Below are 21,312 nucleotides of genomic sequence, written 5' to 3' on the forward strand. Positions count from 1 at the left end.
AATTTTGTACTTTTAGTAGAGACAACATTTTCATCATGTTGACCGGGCTGGTCTTGAACTCCTGACCTCAGGTGATTCGCCCACCTAGGCCTCCAAAAGTGCTGGAATTACAGGCATGAGCCACCATGCCCAGCCAGGACAAAGCTTTTGTATACAGGAGTTTAAAAAGATTTTGATGGCTGCTCCATGGAGAATGCATTAGAAAAATGCAAGAATGAATGCCAGATATCAAAAGGGATGAATACAATGTTTCAAGGAGGAAATAATGATGGCTTGAACTACAATACAGAAAAGAAAAAGGAGGATGTATTTGAGATTATGAATTTCAAAGAATTTTAGATAAATTGTCTTCTAACTTGCATATTCTACAAATAAGGAAACAGCTTTGAGTGGAAAAGTGACTTGCTTAAAAATCATAAAACCATACAATCTCATTTATATGTGGAATCAACAAAAGACAATCTCATAAAAATAAGTAGAAAGGGTCTCGTAGATATCTGACTGGAGCTCCAAAAGGAGAAAAAACAAAAGTACAATAGGGAAATCACTCTAGATATAGCACCCATGAACTTTCTATAACTTTGGAAAGACTCAGGAAGTCCATAAACTAAAAGCAAAAATAAATATTATAGTGAAATTAGAAAATACCAAAGAAAATATAAATTGCCTTCTAAAAAAATCACAATTTGACTGACAGCTGACTCAATAGCAATATCAGAACCCATAGGAGAGTGGAATAAAAGCTTCAAACAGTGTACCAAAAATACCTGTTTATAATTGGATACCCAGGAATTCTAGAAGAATGGTTACCAGAGGCGGTGGCAGAAAAGAAGGAATGGAGAAAGGGGAGATATTAATCAAAGAATACAAAGTTTCAGTTAAACTGCAGGAATATATTTTAGTGCTCTATTGACTGCATAGTGATCACAGTAACAATATGTTGTCTATTTCAAAACTGCTAAAAGAATATATTCTTTAATGTTCTCATCACAAAAAACGATGAGTTGGTAAAATGATGGGTATGGTTTTTAGTTTGACTCTATCTTCAATTTACACATAGCTGAAAACATAATATTGCATCTCATAAATATACTCAGTTATTATTGGTCAATTTAATAAGAGTTTTAAAATCACACAACTATTTAGTAGCAGAGAGAGGATAAAAATTCAGGTAACAATAATATCCTCGCTAACAACTTAGGATATTCTTGGCTACATCATGCTGAAATGAAGCAAGGATATATGCTTCTGCCTCCTGTGTTCTAAACCCTGCTGGTATTCTAAATCACTTTTGTAAAGAATTTCCCACCTTCTCTTTCTCTCTCTCTTGCCATACCCACCCTCTTTGACTGATGGCACTAGCTAGAACAATGTAGTATGACAATATTTATTTTTATGAAGAGCCATACTATTCCCCTAGTAAGTCTGATACACACACACACACACACACACACACAATGGATACACTTATATATGTAGACATATATACATACATAGTCTTCATGTTGTACTGGAGACAGTGGGAGTATAGAGGTACATTGCACCTCATCCCTGGAATCTATTAAATTAATCACCTACTCTCCCTTCCCTTTCTAACTATCATTGCTTTGGTTTAGCCTTTTTAATTCTCTGCTTCAGTCATAGAAACAGTTTGTAATTGCTCTTCCATCTTGCTTTTCTTTCCATTTTTTTTCTACATTGATATTTATAAACATAATTCCACCTCTACTAAACATCATAGTGCATATCATTCAGGAAAGACACTCTTTGTGCAAGTCACCATTTTAGCATCTCTTCTGAAAAATGCACTTATTGTAGGGTTTTTTTTTTTTTTGGTAAAGATTTTTAAAGTTCTGATTGAACAATAAATAAGATAGTTTGCAACATACCTCCTAATCAGAACACAGTGGATTGGGAAGATACTGAGGTTAAGAAAAGCTTTTCTATACTGCTACCAAAATGACTGTTACAAAATGTAAATTTAATCACATTGTATCTTGCTAAAATTTCTTTGAAAGACATCCACAGTATTTAGGGTAAGTTTCAAATTCCTTAGTGTGGTTGTCAAAATAATCTATGGTTTAAGTCTTGCCTTCCACTCTTGGGCCCACAAAACGCATTAGCCCAAGTTTTCTTGATTTCTGCCATATTGATATTTTGGGCCAATTATTTTGAGGAACTTTCCTGTGTATTATAGGACGGTTAACAGAGTCCCTGGCCTTTACTCACTTTATGTCACTAGAACTGCCCGCACCCTAGTCATGACAATTAAAAACATTTGCAGACATTGCAAATGTTTCCTGGGGAGCACCTGAGGTTCTCCTTGGTGGAGAACCACTGTGATATACAAACAACTTACATTTTTCACATAGGTTGTTATTTTCTAATTATGTTTGGTTTGGTATAGACATCACTTTTTAAGAATTAATACCCTTTATTTTTTAGGAGAATATTACCTTTCCAGAGAAATTAAGCAAGTAGTTCAGAATTCGTATATACCCGTCTCCTTCCCCATTTTGCCAGCACACATCTTGCATTAGTGTCCTACATCTCTTATAATTAATGACCCAATATTGGTACAATGTTATTTCGTGCATCCACAATTACAGTTTCATGTAGAATAGTTTTGACACCCTAAAAATCTCACCTACTCACCGCTTCCCCTCTCCGTCCAAAACCTCTGGAAATCACTGATTATTTTCCTATCTCTCTAGTTTTGCCTTTTCGAAAATGTCAGATGGGAGGAGGTGAGGACTGAAAAACAACTTATTGGGTACTATGGTCATTACCCAGGTGACAAAATAATCTGTACACGAACTCTTCACAACACACAATTTACCTATGTAACAAATCTGCACATGTATCCCTGAAAGTGAGAATGGAAAATCTAAAGTGGGAATGAAAAAAAATTTTATTTAAAAAGAAAATGTAATTTAGTATGGGAGCCTTTTCACGCTTACTCAGAAAAATACATGTAAGTTTATTTATGTCTTTCCTTGGCTTCATAGCTCATTTCCCTTTATCACCAAATAATATTTCATTTTAGAGACGTACCATAGTTTACTTATCTTTTCGTCTGTTGAAAAACATCTTGGTTGCTTTCAGATTTTTGCAATTATGTATAAAGCTGCTATAAACATTCCTGTGAAGGGTTTTGTGTGGACATAAGTTTTCAACTCAGTTGGATATATACTTAGGAGTGTTATTGCTGGATCATATGATAAGACTATGTTTAGCTTTTTAAGAAACTGCCAAACTGTCTTCCAGAGTCACATTTACATTTTGTATTCCCACTAGCAATGAATGAAGTTCTTGCTGTTCTACTTCCTCACCAGCATTGCGTATTGGAGAATTTTTGAATTATAGACATTCTAATAACCATATCATGGCATCTTATTGTTCTTATAATTTGCAATTACCTAATAACATATGATGTTTTATATATTTTCATGTATTTATTTGCCATCTGTATACCTTCTTTCATGAGGTGTCGTTCACATATTTTTCCCATTTTTAAATTGTTTCCTTATTCTTGAGTTTTAAGAGTTCCTTGTATATTTTTAATAAAATTGCTTTATCAGATATGTAATTTGCAAAAATTGTCTTTGAGGCTGTAGCATGTCTTTTTATTCTCTTAACAATATCTTTTGCACATAAGTTTTATATTTAATGTCCAAATTATCATTTTTCTTTTCTTGCATGGATTTCATTTTTGGCAGTGTATCTACAATCTCATCAGGAAACACAAGGTTACCTAGATTTTCTATGTTATCCTCTACATGTTAGTATTCATTAGTCTGTTTTATGTTGCTATAAATTAATACCTGAGACAGGGTAATTTATATTGGAAAGAGGTTTATTTTGGCTCATAGTGTGCAGACTGTACAAGAAGCATAGTGCTGGCATGTACTTCTGGTGAAGGCCTCAGGAAACTTACAATCATGGTGGAGGGGGAGCAAACATGTCACATGGCGAGGAAGGGAGCAAGAGAGAGGGGAGGAGGTGCCAGGCTCTTCTAAACAACCAGCTCACATGTGAACTAATAGAGTAAGACCTCATTCATCATGAAGGGGATGGCACCAAGCCATTCATGAGGGATACACCCAATGACCCTAACACTTTCCACTATGCTCTACCTCCAACATTGGGGATCACATTTTAACATATTTGGAGGGGACAAATATCCAAGCGATATCAATGATTTATAGTTTTGTGTCCTACATTTATTTCTATAATCTGTTTTTATTTTATTTTTTTTTTTGGTGAAACTTGTAAGGTCTCTGTATAGGTTTCTACATGTATGTATGTATACATTTGCATATGGATATCTAATTTTTCCAGCAGCACTTGTTGAAAAGACTATTTATTCTCCATCGAATTTCCTTCATTCTTTTCTCAAATATCAGTTAACTATATTTCTGTGGGTGTATTTCTTGGCTCCCTGTTGTATTCCATAGATCTAATTTTGCTATTTTTTGTCAATAACCTGCTGCCCTGATTACAGTAGCTGTATAGTAAATATTGAAGTTGGGTGGTGTCAGTCCTCCGGCTTTGTTTTTCTTCAGTATTGAGTCACCTATTTCTGGGTCTTTTTTTTTTTTTTTCTTTTTTGTGAGGTGGAGTCTCGCTCTGTCACCCAGGCTGGAGTGCAGTGGCATGATCTCAGCTCACTGGAGCCTCCACCTCCTGGGTTCAAACGATTCTCCTGCCTCAGCCTCTTGAGTAGCTGGGATTACAGGCACCCACCACCATGCCTGGCTAATTTTTTGTACTTTTAGTAGAGGCGGGGTTTCACTGTGTTGGCCAGGCTGGTTTCGAACTCCTGACTTCGTGATCCGCTCGCTTCGGCCTCCCAAAGTGCTGGGATTACACGCATGAGCCACCGTGCCCAGCACCATATAAATTTAAGAATAATTTTGTTAATATCTGAAAATAACTTGCTGAAATTTTGATTGGAATTGCATTGATTCTATAGATCAAGTTGGCATATAGATCAATATTGACATTAAAAAAATTGAATATTCCTACTATGGATATGAAACATCTTTCTATTTATTTAGATCTCCTTTGATTTTTTTAGAACTTTGTAGATTTTGTCATATACATCCTGTATATATTTTGTTAAATTTGTACTTAAGAATTTTACTTTACTATTTCACTAATCTTAGAGTAAATTGTATCGTGTTTTAAAATTCAAATTCCAATGGTTCATTGTCAGTGTATACAAAGGCAATTTAATTTTACATATTATCTTTGTATCCTGCAACCTTGCTACATTTGTTTATTAGTTCCAGGAAGCTTTTCCTTTGTTTGTTTCATTTTTGTTGTATTTTTTGTACTTTTACACAACCATGTCTCCTGTAAGAGTTTTGTTTTTCACTTCCCAGTATGAATGCCTTTTATTTTGTTTTCTTATCTACTATGTTACCTAGAGCTTTTAGTACAATTTTGAGTAGGAGTGGTAAGAGGAGACATGTTTTTATTGTTTTGGATTTTAGAAATAAGCCCTTATTTTCTCATCATTAAGTATGATGTTAGCTATAGATTTATTGTAGATATTCTTTATCAAATAGGGGAATTTCTCTCTTGTTGGCAACTGAGATTTTTCATGAAGAATGGGTGTTGAATTCTGGCAAATGCTTTTTCTGCATCAATTAATATGATAATATAATTTTTCTTCTTTAGCTTGTTGATGGGATTTATAAAATTACTGATTTTCAAATGTTCAACTAGCCTTGCATTCCTGGAATAAATCTCACTTGGTAGTGGTGTACAGTTCTTTCCATACGTTGTTGGATTAAATTTGCTAATATTTGGTTGAGGATCATTTATGATATATAATTATCTGCAGTTTTTCATTCTTATAAAGGTCAGATTTGGATATGAGGGTAATGTTAGTTTCATAGAATGAGTGGGGAAGTGGTCTTTCTGCTTGTATTTTTTGCGACAGATTTTAGAGAATTGGTATTATTTCTTTCGTAAATGTTACAATTCAGTAATGAAACTGTCTGGGAATGGTGTTTCTGCTTTAAAAGGTTATTCATTGTCCATTTAATTTCTTCAGTAAATATAAGCCTATTTGGATTATCTGTTCCTACTTACGTGAGTTTTGATAGATCATGTCTTTCAAGGAATCGGTCCGTTTTAACTAAATTACAACATTTGCGAGAATAGAGTTGTGTATAGCATTCCTTTATTATCTTTTTATTGTAAATGGGATCAGTAGTGATGATCTCTGTTTCACTACAGATGCTAGTGATTTGCATCTTCTCTTTCTCTCTCTTGTTAGTGACCTGGCTAGAAGTTCACTAATTTTATTGCTCTAAGATCCAACTTTTGCTTTCATTGATTTTTTTTTCTATTGATTTCATGTTTTCCACTTTTATCTCTGCTCTTTTATTATTTGTTTCTTCTGATTGTTTTACATTTATATAGCTTTACTTTCTCTAGTCCTAAGATGGAAGCATCAATTGTTGATTTTAGATCTCTCTTCTTTTATAATGTATGAATCAGTGCTACAAACTTACCCTCTTAGCCTGCTTTTGTTGTGTTCCACATATCTTGACATAAGTATTGTTTTCCTACTCATTTAGTTTAAAATATTTTAAACTTTCTTCTGAGACATTTTATTTGACTCATGTTATTTAAAAACGCTGTTTAATTTCTAAATATTTTATTATTTTCTAGCTATCTTTCTGTTATTGATTTCTGTGTAGTTCCATTTGAGAGCATACGTTGGTTGACTCATAACCTCTTAAATTTGTTAAGGTGTGTTTTATGGCCCAGAATGTGGTCTATCTTAGTGAATGCCCCATGGGAACATGAAAATAATGTGTATTCTGTTGTTGTTGGACAAAATCTTTTGTAAATGTCAATCAGATACAGTTGATTGATGATGATATTCAGTTCAATTGTATCCTTACAGATTTTCTGCCTGTTGGAGCTGTCAATAGCAGTTATAGAGGTGTTGAACTCTCCAACTATAATAATGAATTTTCTATTTCTCTTTCTATTGCTATCATTTTTTGCCTTATGTTCTTTGATGCTCTGTTTTTAGGTGCACACACAAAAGAACGGTTATGCCTTCTCAGGGAATTGTCCACTTTATCCTTACATAATGCCTCTTTTTATCCCTTATAATTTTTCTTGCTCTAAAATAGACTTTGTCTGAAATTAATACAGTTAATCCAGCTTTACTTTGATTATTATTAGCATGGTTTATCTTTCTCCATCCCTTTAATATATTGGTTGAATCTGTTTCACATATCTTCTGTCAAGTTTTTATTGTATGTATTTAGATCAATCATATTAAAAATGACTATTTATATAATGGGATTGGCATGTAGCTTGATTGTAACTGCTTCTTACACACTGCGCTTGTTATTTAAAAAAAAACTTTCCCTCTTTCACAGCTTTCACTTCTTTTAATTGACTATTTCATATGATTATATTATTTTCTTCTATTAATTATACTTCTTTGAAAATGTTAGGGGTTATCTCAGAGTTTGCAATATATATTGGCAACTAATCAGCGTCCACTTTGAAGTACAGTATACTGTTTCAAAGATGGTACATGAATGTACCAAATAATAGCATAGAGCCTATTTTTCACTTTTATTCTGTATAACATTGTTGTCATCCATCTTACTTATCGATAAACTATAATCACTCCATACATTATTCTTATGAATAGTTATCTATTAGATTAAGAATAAGAAAAGCAAAACATTTTATTTTACCTTCATTCATGCCTTCTCTGATACTCTTTCTTTGATAAATTCAAATTTCTGAACTGTATATTTTTATTCTCTCTGAGGAACTTGTTTTAACATGTCCTGCAAGACAGTGTTACAGGTGACAGATTCCCTGTTTCTCTTTTGTTTGTTGGTTGTTTTTTCTGAGACAGTCTTCATTTATTCTTCTCCTTTGAAGGATAATTTAACTGGATATAGAATCCTAGGTTGGTGGGGTTTTTTCTTTCCACACTTTAAATACTTAACTCAACTTTCTTCTTGTTTGCGTTGTTTCTGATCAGAGGTCCAATGTAATTCTTATTCTTATTCTTCTATAGGCAAAGCATTTATTTTCTCTGACATTTGTCAAGATTTTCTCTTTGTCTTTATTTTTCTGCAGTTTGAATATAATATGCCAGGGAATATGTCCTGCTTAGTGTTCTCTGAGCTTCTTGGATCTGTGGTTTAGTGTCTGCCATTAATTTTGGAAGAGAGCTGTTATAACATCAACAAATTTTTCTTGTTCTTTCTTCCTTTTATTATGGCAATAGGGTCACATTCGGTGACTAAGGCTGGAGTGCAGAGGCTTGATAATAGCTCACTGGAGCCTCGAACTCCTGGGCTCAATTGATTCTCCCATCCCAGCCTCCCGAGTAGCTGGGTGAGACTAGAGGAATGTGTCACCAAGCCTGGCTAATTCTATTTGCTGTATGTGCCAGGCTGGTCTCAAACTCCTTAGCTCTAACAATTCTCCCAACGTGGTCTCCACAAATTCTGGAATCACAGGTGTGAGCCACCATGCCTGGCCTCTTGTTCTTTCTTATTTCTTCTCTTTCAGATGATGCTTATGTTTGTAATTGTCCCATAATTCTTGGTTAGTCTGTTATACTTTTTAAATTATTTTCCTCTTTGTATTTTATTTCAGAAAACCTTCTTTTCCTCTTATCTTCAAGCTCATTGATTCTCTTCTCAGTTCTGTCCAGTATACTGATGAGGTCATCTTAAATCTTCTCCATTTCTATTACAGTGTTGGTATTGTTTTGTTTTTTAATTTCTAGCATTTCCTTTTGATTCTTTGTTAGAGCAGTCTTCTCTCTGTTTACATTAATTGTCTGTTCTTGAATGTTGTCTACTTTCTCTGTTAGATCCTTTAACATATTAATCCTAGCTTTTTTAAAATTCCCTACTTAGTAACTTTAAAAATCTATGTCATATCTGAGTCTAGTTCTGATGCTTACTTTGTCTCTTCCGACTTCGTTTTTTTCTTGCTTCCAGTATGCTTTACAATTTTTTGTGGAAAGCTGGACATGCTGTATTTGGTAACTGAGGTAACTTAGCCTTTGATGTGATCATTTATGTTAATGTGGCTAGGAGTGAGGGTTGTGCTTGATATTTGCTATATTGTACGTGCTAAAGGACTTAGTTTCTTCTAGTTTCTTTTTCTTTCCTTTTGTTATTGGGTTTCCCAAAGAACTTCTTCTTAATTAGAGTCTGTATCTTGTAGTTCTTTCAGTGGTAAGCCCTGTTGATGAAGTTCTAAGTATTTGGGAGTGTAGTTTTCTATAATCTCATGATTAAATCTCAGTTCTCTTAGTGGGTCTGATTCCTTTGGCAGAGACCTGAGATGCATATATCAGCCTTTCTTTTCCTTCCCCTTATGTGAAACAAGAAGGGATGATGGAGCTGAACTTTTTAATTGATATTTTTCCAGGTCAGAGAAGGCTTTGGCAAAGTATTTCTCTTGAGAGCAATTCTTCATTATAAATACTATGGACTTATTTCAAAATCATTAATTTCCCCTGTGATATTTTAAAACAATTACTTTTTCCCTTCCTCTCCCTAAAGTATGAGGGAAAGTAATTTTTCTCCAATTTTCACCATGAGAACCTAGTAGGGCTACATTTAATTATTAATACCAGTTACTTGCTCAAATGTTTTCTTCTAGGTAAGCTGATCTCACCTGTGATTCTCTATGTTTGCTTGCCGCTTTGATTTTGTGGGTAGTAGTTTACTCTGTGAATTCCATTTGTTGATTAACTTAAGAAAAGTTATTGATTAGCTTGTTTAGCTTTTTCTTGATGTGTGCATGAGAGTGATGACTTCCATGCCCTTTATATGTTGGAGTGAGTGGAAAATACAAGTCAAAAGATTTTACCATTATTTTTTATCTACAAAGTCACCCTTGAAAATTCTCCCCAAATGTCAGCTACCCTAGGAAAACCTTCCATGTCATTTTCTTCTCATTTTAATTTAGTTTGCCTGCTTCTTTGCTCTTCCATACCTACTTTTCCTAGTGTTATCACTCTCCTCTGAAATATTAGAATTGTTTCTTGGATTTCACCTAAAGGTCCTTAACGTCAGAGAAATATGTGGCATTTGTGTTTGTTTTTACAGTGATTAGCACAATATCTAGCACGTAGGACACAATTTTCTTACTCAAAGATAATAAATATTATGATGATTAGGATACATAACCTCAAGAAATTACATGTTTTAGTGGGAGCAACAGGAGCATTCACAGAAATTTTCTAGAAAATGTAAAAAGTGCCATAATGGTGAAAACAGAATAACTGCTCAGTATGCATGTGCAAAGGGAGTCAACAGGAGGGGAAAAATCATATATTTTCCAGAGGAGAAGAGAACAGAGCTGAATGTGACATAAGGGGTTACTGTGTGCCAAACAAAGCAAGGAAAGGTCACAGCATCACCAATGTTTCAGGGCAGAGAAGACATCTTGAGTAAGGGTATAAAGGTGAATGACAGGACAGTAGTATGAAGACTCACTGATCTACAATGCTGGAACATTATGAATGAGGCTGGTAAAGCTAAGAAGAGTGCCAACCAGTACCACACATCTTGATGAAATGGAAGGAAATGACATCTTCTATGAGAAAGGTTGAACAAAGTGGGGCACTTGAAGAGAACCACAAAATCTGAAAGACATGGGGGAGAATAATTATCTTTGACAAGTGAAATAAGGAACATTCATTTTTTTTTTTTTTTTTTTTTTTTTTTGAGACGGAGTCTCGCTCTGTCACCCAGGCTGGAGTGCAGTGGCCGGATCTCAGCTCACTGCAAGCTCCGCCTCCCGGGTTTACGCCATTCTCCGGCCTCAGCCTCCCGAGTAGCTGGGACTACAGGCACCCGCCACCTCGCCCGGCTAGTTTTTTTTTGTATTTCTTAATAGAGACGGGGTTTCACCGTGTTAGCCAGGATGGTCTCGATCTCCTGACCTCGTGATCCGCCCGTCTCGGCCTCCCAAAGTGCTGGGATTACAGGCTTGAGCCACCGCGCCCGGCCTAGGAACATTCATTTAAAATAATGAGGGACAACTTAAGGGAACAGAGAAGTATTTTCTGTAGAAGGCAATATGAAAGATGGTCTGTCTGTAGGTAAGAGGTAGACGTATGGGACACTCATATGTGTGGGAAACTCTGCACCCTACAAGAGAAATGGAGCCTGGAGCCACAATTGACATCATAAAATGACATAAGTGATAAAACCTATGATGACAGATTTCCACTACAATATTTAGCCTTGACATTGGCATCCGCTTAGTCCTACTTTGTTGAAGCTAAGGAAAGAAATATTGATGAATTTTGTGGCTGAATCTACATAACACTAAATACTTTTTATTTTAACTCCTTTAAAACCGTTCTGGCTTCTCATGTAAGCTATTAACAGCCTCCTGCGTGATCCTCCAAGTACTTGTCTCATTTTGTTCCAGCACATTCTACCTATTACCATCGGATGAATTGCCCCAACCAGTCCCCCAGTGAACTCATTCCTCTGAGGCACACTCTAAATGTTTCATTGTTGCTTGATCTAACTGCTAATGTTCTTATTGCAGGAAAGTTAAATAAATTCTGCTTACTTGATGCAAAATTATAATATTCAACAAATATGAAGTAGTTGACTGACTAAAAGAAACCACCGTAGGACTAGACTTAGAAACATTAGGAAATAGGCCTATTTGGAGATCTAGATATGCAACATATGAGGATGTTTCTTGAATTTATCACCTCCAACAGCTTTGAATGCTTTGGAAAGCTTAAATTTCCAGACAGAGAATCCATTTCATCTCATATATGTCCACTTGGCCTTGGAAACAAAGTTGCCTTTATTTATATTCCAATAAAATTTCATTCAAAGAAAAATCAAAATTTGTTACCAGAAGAAGGGCACTGGACACTGAGTAGAAGCAAACAAACTAAAACAAGTGCAAAACAACCAGAACTCAGATGTGTTTTAAACATAGTCCAAACATTTTAGATATTAGCCAGACTCCTTTTTTCTTGCATCTGCATACTGTTTTATTGACAGATAATATTCTAACATGTTATTATGTAAATGAAGTTAGAAACTCTATAACAGAGAATGGTCCATTAATTTTACTAATTGCCTTCATTTTTATTTGCACATCTTTGGTCTCCCATCTGAGATCAAATGAAACAGTGTTGTTGCAGTTTTGCTGTCCTGGATCATAGTACCCGGATGCTTTCCCTATGGCTAAGGCACTTGTGAAAACCACAGGTGGACACATACACTTTTTCAGGTGACATAGATTTGAAAAAGCCAGTCTGTTTTTTAAAGGGAAACACAGAAAAAGAAGAGATCTATCAACAGTTCCTGAATTTGTTAATTCAATTTACACTTGGGTAGTTAATAAATCATTAAACTTCAGTGACAAAGCACCAGGCATTGAACTAGTGTTGGAGCTATAGTGGGAGAAAAAACTCTGAGAATCTTGGTACTTAAAGAGCTTATATGTTAATGATATTGAAAAATGTTTAAAATAATAAATATACTGTATAATTAATTATCCTAAGCCCAATGAAAAAAAATGAGAAAATATAAATAGTTATACTACAACACCAAACTATGAAATAACTTAAGATCAACTATTTAAAATATTTTCAGCATTTGGACAGATCCTTACACAACTACGCTTATTGATACAGTGATAATTTTGGTAGTGCTTCTAATTCTATTACTTTTTTCAAAGAATTAAAGATAAGCAAATAAAATGTGGCCATTCTGTCAATGAGTTCATACTGTAATTGGAAATCACTATAAAAAATTGATAACTATAACAACATAACTTGTCTTACTACATGTATACATTGTAAGGTCAATATATATATAAAGATTAATGTATTAATGACTGTATACAGTTATTTCTTACTTTGGCATAAAGTATATGATACATACTATACATTGCATTAAATATGCATACACTTGAGATGGATTACAACATGAAAAAATGAAAGAAGGCTTGAATTTGGAGTTTAATTAGGTTATTAGATTATCACCCCCCCAGGTGATTTAAAGCTAATACAAAATATCAAAATTCCAAGCATTAGTGATATTCTATACTGATTAAACATAGATTAATCGACTACCTGTTGTATTGCCCTCACCATTCAAATTTCAAATATTGAATTTATTTGTCTCTTTAAAGTGGAGAGGCGATATAGCAGAGGTGTTAAGAATAGGAACTTTGGAGCCAGATTAGAGAGATTCAGTGCTTTTGTCATTCCCACAGACTGTATATCTTTGGATAAATTAGTTAAGTTCTTTGTACTTCTGTTCGTTCATCTGAAAATTGAAAGTAATAAGAGTATCTGCTTCATAAGATAGTTATAATAGTTAAATAAGATGTTACTTCTTGATTATATATCGTGGACTAAATCCTAACATAAAAGTATTTTTTTCTCACTAAAATGAACAATTTTGGTGGACAAAAAGGAAAACAAAAAGTTTCCATAAAAGTGTATGTCTTCTAGTCTCCTAGTATATAGGGTTCTTTCTTTCTTTTCTTTCTTTCTTTTCTTTCTTTCCTTTTCCTTCCTTCCTTCCTTCCTTCCTTCCTTCCTTCCTTCCTTCCTTCCTTCCTTCCTTCTTCCCTTCCTTCCTTTCCTTTCCTTCCTTCCCCTTTTCCTTTCCTTTCCTTTCCTTTCCTTTCCTTTCCTTTCCTTTCCTTTCCTTTCCTTTCCTTTCCTTTGCTTTCCTTTCTTTTCTTTTCGTTTTGTTTCTTTTCTCTTTTCTTTTCTTTTCTTTCTCACTGTGTCACCCAGGCTGAAGTAAAATGATGCAATCTCGGCTCACTGCAACCTCCACCTCCCGGGTTCAAGCGATTCTCCAGCCTTAGCCTCCCGAATAGCTAGGGACTACACTAGTCACTAGTCCCAAGTAGTTGGGACTACAGGCATGAACCACCATGCCCAACTAAGTTTTTGTATTTTTAGTGGAGACAAGGTTTCACCATATTGGCCAGGCTGGTCTTGAACTCCTGACCTCAAGGGATCCACCTGCCTCGGCCTCCCAAAGTGCTGGGATTACAAGTGTGAGCCACCGTGCCCAGCTAATACATGGTTTTGATTATTTAAAGCATCATTAAGACATAATGTCACAAGATTATCCCAATGGAACATAATTTTCCCCTCCTAATTTTGATGTCAGTTTCTATTGATGTAAAAATACATATTATGTGCTAATGTTTTATTAAAAAAACTATTCAACCTCCAAAGCCATTATTAGATAAATCACCCAGGACAAATATGGTTTCTGAATTCAGGTCATCCCAATTGAGGAATAAAGTGACTCATTTTTAAATATATATTTAATCCTTGTTTCAATTATGCAATGTATTCTGATTTTGCAATCTGACATGTGATAAAGGCCATTTGCAGATTTAATTTTTTTTTTTTTTTTTTTTTTTTTTTTTTTTTTTTTTTTTTTTTTTTGAGACGGAGTCTTGCTCTGTCACCCAGGCTGGAGTGCAGTGGCGCAATCCCGGCTCACTGCAAGCTCCGCCTCCCGGGTTCACGCCATTCTCCTGCCTCAGCCTCCCGAGTAGCTGGGACTACAGGCGCCCGCCACTGCGCCCGGCTAATTTTTTCTATTTTTAGTAGAGACGGGGTTTCACCATGGTCTCGATCTCCTGACCTTGTGATCCACCCGCCTCGGCCTCCCAAAGTGCTGGGATTACAGGCGTGAGCCACCGCGCCCGGCGATTTAAATTTTTATACTAGCCAAGAAACCTCAATTTTAAACATTGGGCTAGGTATAACGATTTTAAACATGTTAAATGAAAAACAATTTTATTTACATCTCTATGAATTATTAAAGTGCTTCTTAGCAACACCCTAAAAAGACCTATGAAGCTAAATCTCAATAGTGCTTGCATAATATTGATATTCATAAGAGTAAAGAGGCTATTAAAAGCATATAAGAATGATTAGTAAAAGGCAACATTGCACAAAACACCCCCTCTTTCAGCATGTCTTTCTTTATGCTGAGTTTTTTTTGAGAATCTGACATTTTAAAACATGGTTAAAATATAAAGACATTATTCACTGTAGGATGAAACCAATTGGCTTTAATAGACATAGCTGTGTGAGCTGCACAGTACATACATGATTAAGTTTTTCTTCTTCAATTCTTCAAGTTGGATGCAGGGAATGTACAATAGAAAGTCATCACTAAAAACATAAGAGTTCAATTTTAAGGACATTTAATTGAGGCTTAGAATGAGCCTTTCTATTTTACAAATACATTTTATTATTTTAATATCCGTATTTATCTTCCAGCCAGTCATAGACTGAGAAGGTTAATTGAAGAAATGCATCCTCACTTTTTCAAACTAACTTCAAGGACAAATACCACACAGATGGCTGATTTACAACAGTGAAGATAATGATAATGAATTTTGTTATTAAGTTTCCACAATTATATAGCATCTGTTTTTTCAACAAAGTGCTTTGTTAAAGTCACCCCAAAACCAGTCTATATGTATATGCATTTTGATGCATACTGTGTGAGGCTATCATTACTGTTACAAATTTTTCCACTCTTCCTTTAAAGTTATCTGTCTATATAGAAGTTACAGAAATGTAATATTTCATTTAATAAAAAATAACTTTAAGGTTAAATCACATATAAGATATAGAAAGCTATTCAAACCCTCCCCAACTCTGCCAAAAAAATCTGCTTTTATCTTAAGGCATTCTTCTCTAAATTGTAAACAATATAATTGTAAACAGATTTAATCATTCAGATGGCTTAAAGCTAATGTATTTATTTGCTTGCAACTTATAGCATGGTGTTTTAAAGATTTAGCTATTAGATGAAGGTTATCTGTTTTCTTTCAAAACTGACATTTAAAATGATTATTTGATTCAAGTCCATATCAATGCAACTGAAAATCTTTTGTGTGCCTTCTGTGTGCAGGGCTCTGTGTAAATATGAATATAATTTGGCCTGTAAGTCTAATGTAGAGACACATAAATTACCTCCAGAGTATTAGGAAGAATGATGGGATATTGTTCAAGGGTTAGAGTGGGTATAGAAGAACTAGTTAAATAGGCATATGCAGTTTCTCAAAAAATAAAATAAAATAAAAAATCACAACAATATGTATGCCTTCTCTTTTTTTAAACCATTGTTCTAAACAATAAAGTGAGGTCATGCAATATAAAACATGGACATTTTCAGGAACACTGTGTAGATGACCATTGCTAAATCAATCATAGTTTACTCCACATCCATCACTGAGACAGCCAAATAAATGGCTGGGCTATATTACAGCCTGCTAATTTTCCACATAAAATTTCAGTTGGACAACTACAATTTCTCTGTCATAGAATTTCTATGCTGTACTTTAAATCGTGTTTTGCTGCATTTTCTGTGATTCCTTAATTATGCGTCCAGCTTAGGACTTCACACATTGTGGGTGCCTCAGAAAGTTTGACTGAATATCTTCTTCACTAATTCATATTATGTATCATTGCTCAGACCACTTTATAATACCAGGTACCTTCACTGAAGCAGAGGAAGAATTCGCTTTCTGATTTAAAAAATTTCCTACTAGGTCAACAATAAGCTTGTTGCCCCTAAGAATCATTCAGATTCTGCCATCACCATTCAATTACATTTTATGTATAAAGAAATAAGAATAATTTGAAAGTCATATACTTAAATATTAACTTCAGAAATTATGCTTTCAATGAAGATAGGGTACACAGTTATGAAAACCATTACACCTGTGCACGTGTGTGTGTTCATGCACGTATACATGTAAGTGCACATGCAGAACGCTACCAGGCACTGTGCTATGTGCTTCACACATGACACGTTATTTGATTCTCTCAACCACTCTGTGGGGTAGGTCCTATAGGCATCCTCATTTTATAGGTGAGGAAACTAAGGTGTAGAAAAAATTATTTTCCCAAGGTCATAGAGCCAGTAATTGACCTAGCTGGGAATTGAAGCAGGTCTGTTTTGTGACAATGCCAGGAAGTCCAGTGGAAAGACCTGTAAATGGCCTGCCCAGAAATAAGTGACGGTGATCTACTTTGTTAGTTTCCTCTCCTGTAAAAGAGGATAATTGGACCCAAAGAGATCCGAAGGCCTATCAAATCCCATATTTTATGATCATTATTCTTTTCAAGGGGAGCGCAATATCATGTCTTTTCTGAATCTCTCCTAGCCTTCCAGTTTATGTCCCACTGATTCATTGATTTAAAACCAGTGGAAAAGTTCCCATATGACACTTTGCTAAATTTAGGAAGTAGCTCTCCTCTCATCATTAAAGCCAAAGTTGGTGAGGATTTAAATTATTGAGCAATTTAATTTTTTTGGAAGATAAAATACTCATATAAAAAATTAAAGTGAGAATACCTTTATTTATGGGATTGTATATTCTTTAAAAGACAAAGCTATATCCTATTGAACTATGTTTCTTTTCCCAATGCTTTGCAGATAATAGATGTTTAATAAATGTTTGTTAAATAAAATTAACATGACAAAGTAATTTTTAAGCACCAGTTTACATAAAGTGCTGTGATTAAAGATGGATTTCTGGAGGCCGAGTACAGTGGCTCATACCTGTAATCCCAGCACTTTGGGAGACCGAGGTTGGTGGATCACAAGGTCAGGAGTTCGAGACCAGCCTGGCCAACAAGGTGAAACCCTGTCTCCACTAAAATACAAAAATTAGCTGGGCATGGTGGCATGCGCTTGTAATCCCAGTTATTTGGGAGGCTGAGGCATGAGAATCGCTAGAACCCGGGAGGCGGAGGTTGTGGTGAGCTGAGATCATGCCATTGCACTCCAGCCTGGGTGACAGTGTGAGACTCCATCTCAAAAAAACAAAACAAAAACAAAAATGATAGATTTCTATCTAATTTCAATAACTTCTGATACTTTACAATTTAAGCTCTATCTCTCATAATTTATTTTGTTTGTTTAAGAATTACTTTATTAAGAGTGATGAAAGGTAAATGAAAGTTGTCTTGCTTGTAATCCTTGATATATGACTAACATTTTAGGAGCAAGCACACATAAATGTGTAACAATCTGTTTTTTTTTAAGGCTCTAGTCCAGTAATCACAAGACTAGGTAGGGATATAAAAGTCAAAGGGGAGTAGAGAGCTGTGCATTTCTTAGGGATTAAATAGGACCTTGAAAATGGTCAGGAAATTAGATTCTAGATAACTTTATTGATTGAATCTGTATAGTAGAAAATTCATTTTGGAGGAATCTTAAGGACAGGCATTATTGTGCAGTTTTGTGGAGCCTGTGAGTGATAGACATGAAAGGACACTTGGAAACCCTGAGAAGTGCATCACATCCTTAAAGTGCCAGTTATTTAGCAGCAGAAAAAAAGACAAAAAGAATTCAAACACCCTTATTTCCAGCTCACTTATCTTCCCAATGCCCTGCACTCATAGATTAATTCATTCACTCACTTATTCCAAAGTTATTTTACTGTGCACATACCACTTTCTAAGCAGTTTAATAGATGCTAGAGACACATGGATGAACTAAGCAAACATAGCTTGCTTCTACTGTTGTACAGTTTGCAAACTTTTGGGTTCTTTTCAGTAAAAGAGTGTCATTAAAGTACAGAATTTAATTTGGGAATACTTGTTTTGATGATGAAGGAGATGTAGATGAAAATTAATATGATTCCTTTCTATGTATTTTCACAAACTGATGATTATGTTGACAAATGAGTGTTCATAGAGCAAGTTCATTTTTCTCTTACTTATGTTTTAGATTGATGAATGATGAACAGATTCCCATGAAGTTTCTGATAATATAGTGATGGGAGCAGAGAGGCATCTTGGAGAAATGGGCACAGTGTTGTAAGGGAGTGATTTGTAAGTTTTCCCACAAAATGGAAAATCTTGAGTTATGAGTCAGGAATAAAATTCAGTCATCAATCCTTAACTGAAAATTTTCTTCCTCTGTTACCAAATCTTGTAGTTTTAAGAGAGTGTTTTTTGTTTTTTTTTTTTTTTTTTTTAAGGGAAATTTTAGTAATGCTATAAGGGGGTGGGGGGGGGGGGGGAAACTAACAAGATAGATGCTAAATACTCACTACCAATTATTTTAACATGCTGTGGCTCTTCCATCTCTACCCAGACCAGATGTTTAGACTCCTTATTTAGAATGAAGATAGCTAATAAATTATGTCTCTCAATAATGTTTAAAGTGTTAGTGCTCTTCCTAAATATTATTTAATTTCAAAATAGGAGTAAAGGTAAAAACAAAAAACAATAACCAAAAAATCAAAAAGAAAACCCTGCTAATCTATAAATGGTAAGATCCTGCTAGTTCTAGTAAGGAATGAATGTGTGGAGCAGGGTAAGTTTAAATTTGTACCATTTGTGGATAAAGTTGGCCTTTTGTATCAAAATGTATTTCTATGTGCTAGAGACTTCTTTTGCCTACTTCCTTACACTGCAGTGTACACAGGTATAAAACAGGTACTCTTTAGACTTAATAATATTAAGTGTGTGATATAATAATTATTTAATGGACAGACAACAAATGAAGAGAAAAAATAACAGCTATTTGGCATCATGTTTAATTAGAATTTTGACGTCAAAAAATTCTGGATACTCTTTGCATTTAAGGTATTATATGATTTTTTTAAAAAAAATTAGGCTCTGATAAAATCTGTTAAAATTGAAGTTAGACTGGCTTTGGCAAATTGATATTTATTGGATAATTAATAAATGCTTTGCTCATTAACTGGTCTTTGTTTAGCTAAAGGCAGTAATTTTCTAATATAAACACATCAGGAAAAGATATATTATTTAATCCTTTTGGGTTCTTTTCTTCCTTCTGGGTCTTTTCTTATACTTTCTTTTTTTCTGTGTTCCCCTATGTTTAATTTAACCCTGATTACACAAGCCCTAACAACTGGGAAAAAATATGGCCAATATGAAAAGTACTCAGAGGCAGAAATAATTAAAGGTGTGCATTACAAATGAAATCAAAAGGAATTAAGTTTATTTTTAGCTCAGACAACTGGAGGCTGAAAGTGGATTAAAAGTACTATTCAATTAAGCGGAGTGTGTGTGTATGTATTTAGAAGGGGTTGTTCGTGATTACTCAATCTACAGAATAAGAAAGAGAAGACAGATTATTACCACAGCAAATGTTACTAGTAATTAAGAAGTATTCTATTCTTTGGGGGATTTGAGAACGTCTTCCATTTCTTAGTTCTGCTGAATGTCATATTTTTTATGAGAATATGTTGGAGATTAATGAGAGCAGCCAATAAGGAGAGCAAATGAAAGTTAATAGAAAACAGAAACAAGTTGGTTTTACCAGAGTCTGTAGCTGAAGAAGAGATGTTAATGCATTGAAATAACTGAGAATATTATATAGGTAAGTTAAGAGCAACCAAGGGACTTCTCTGTCAAGATACCCTGTGTGTAACTTGGCAAGCATATTGCTTAATAACTGTCTGGTTTGTACACAGTCCACAAAAATTTTGATTATTGACTAACTTACATTTTTCTTACCCTAATACACTATTTTACACACATGGCTCAAAATTGTTAATTTTATCTGTGCCCTGATTGGTTACACATACATAGAGTTTCCCTCAATATTTAACCGCCTTTCTACTTCATCCATCCTCCAGTCACCTGCTCCGAGGTTACCAAGCCAGAATGCAGCAAGAACGTCTGCAGCTGCTACAATTGGTAGAAGTGGGTTAGGCAGATGGTTGCTGAACAATGACCCATCAAGGACTATAGTTGTAGAAAGGAGAGGGGAGACAGGTATCATATTTCCTGCCTGAGATGTATACTGAGTGGTAGTAATTGCAGTGAATCCAGCTCACTGTCTCAACAGCCACTCACCTGCACCGTCTCCTCCCCTGTTATAACTGGACCAGCAGTTAAACAGCTGTATAGCCTTGTCTCCCTGTCTCGTTTTCCCCTGAGCTCCATCAGCAAGAGTAGCAACAGCAGCTGGAGAAGCGGCAGCCAGAGATAGGCAGGGCTGGTTCTCGCAGCCGCGCAAATCGCCTCCTCCTCAACACACACACACACACACACACACACACACACACACACAGCACAGACTTCCGATATCAACGCGTCTTGACATAAATCAAGGACTAAGAGAGACTAAAGAAGAGCGTTAGTCATGGACAACAGGTATTTCATCTCTGACAAATTGTTTCCTTCAGCTGCTTACTGATTTGGAAATATCAAAAATAATCATTTGTGATAGCTAGCTTGAGTGGGAGACTGGAGGACTGGGGGGTGGCCGC

General features: G+C 35.0%; 1 protein-coding gene across 10 annotated transcripts in view; it reads left to right on the plus strand.

Moving 5' to 3' along the window:
- Nucleotides 1-21,312, plus strand: part of DGKB (diacylglycerol kinase beta) — an 837,327-nt gene that overhangs the window by 49,949 nt on the left and 766,066 nt on the right. For 6 of the 10 annotated variants that reach the window (XM_025380371.1, XM_025380373.1, XM_025380382.1 and 3 more), the window contains exon 1: nt 20,675-21,196. The exons of the other annotated variants lie outside the window; for them this stretch is intronic. The gene's annotated coding sequence lies outside the window, so the exon portion shown is untranslated. Of the gene's footprint in view, nt 1-20,674; nt 21,197-21,312 lie in introns of those variants that run through there. 10 annotated transcript variants of the gene reach the window in all.

The sequence above is a fragment of the Theropithecus gelada genome, chromosome 3 (genome assembly GCF_003255815.1).
Source record: "Theropithecus gelada isolate Dixy chromosome 3, Tgel_1.0, whole genome shotgun sequence".
Classification (NCBI taxonomy): Eukaryota; Metazoa; Chordata; class Mammalia; order Primates; family Cercopithecidae; genus Theropithecus; species Theropithecus gelada.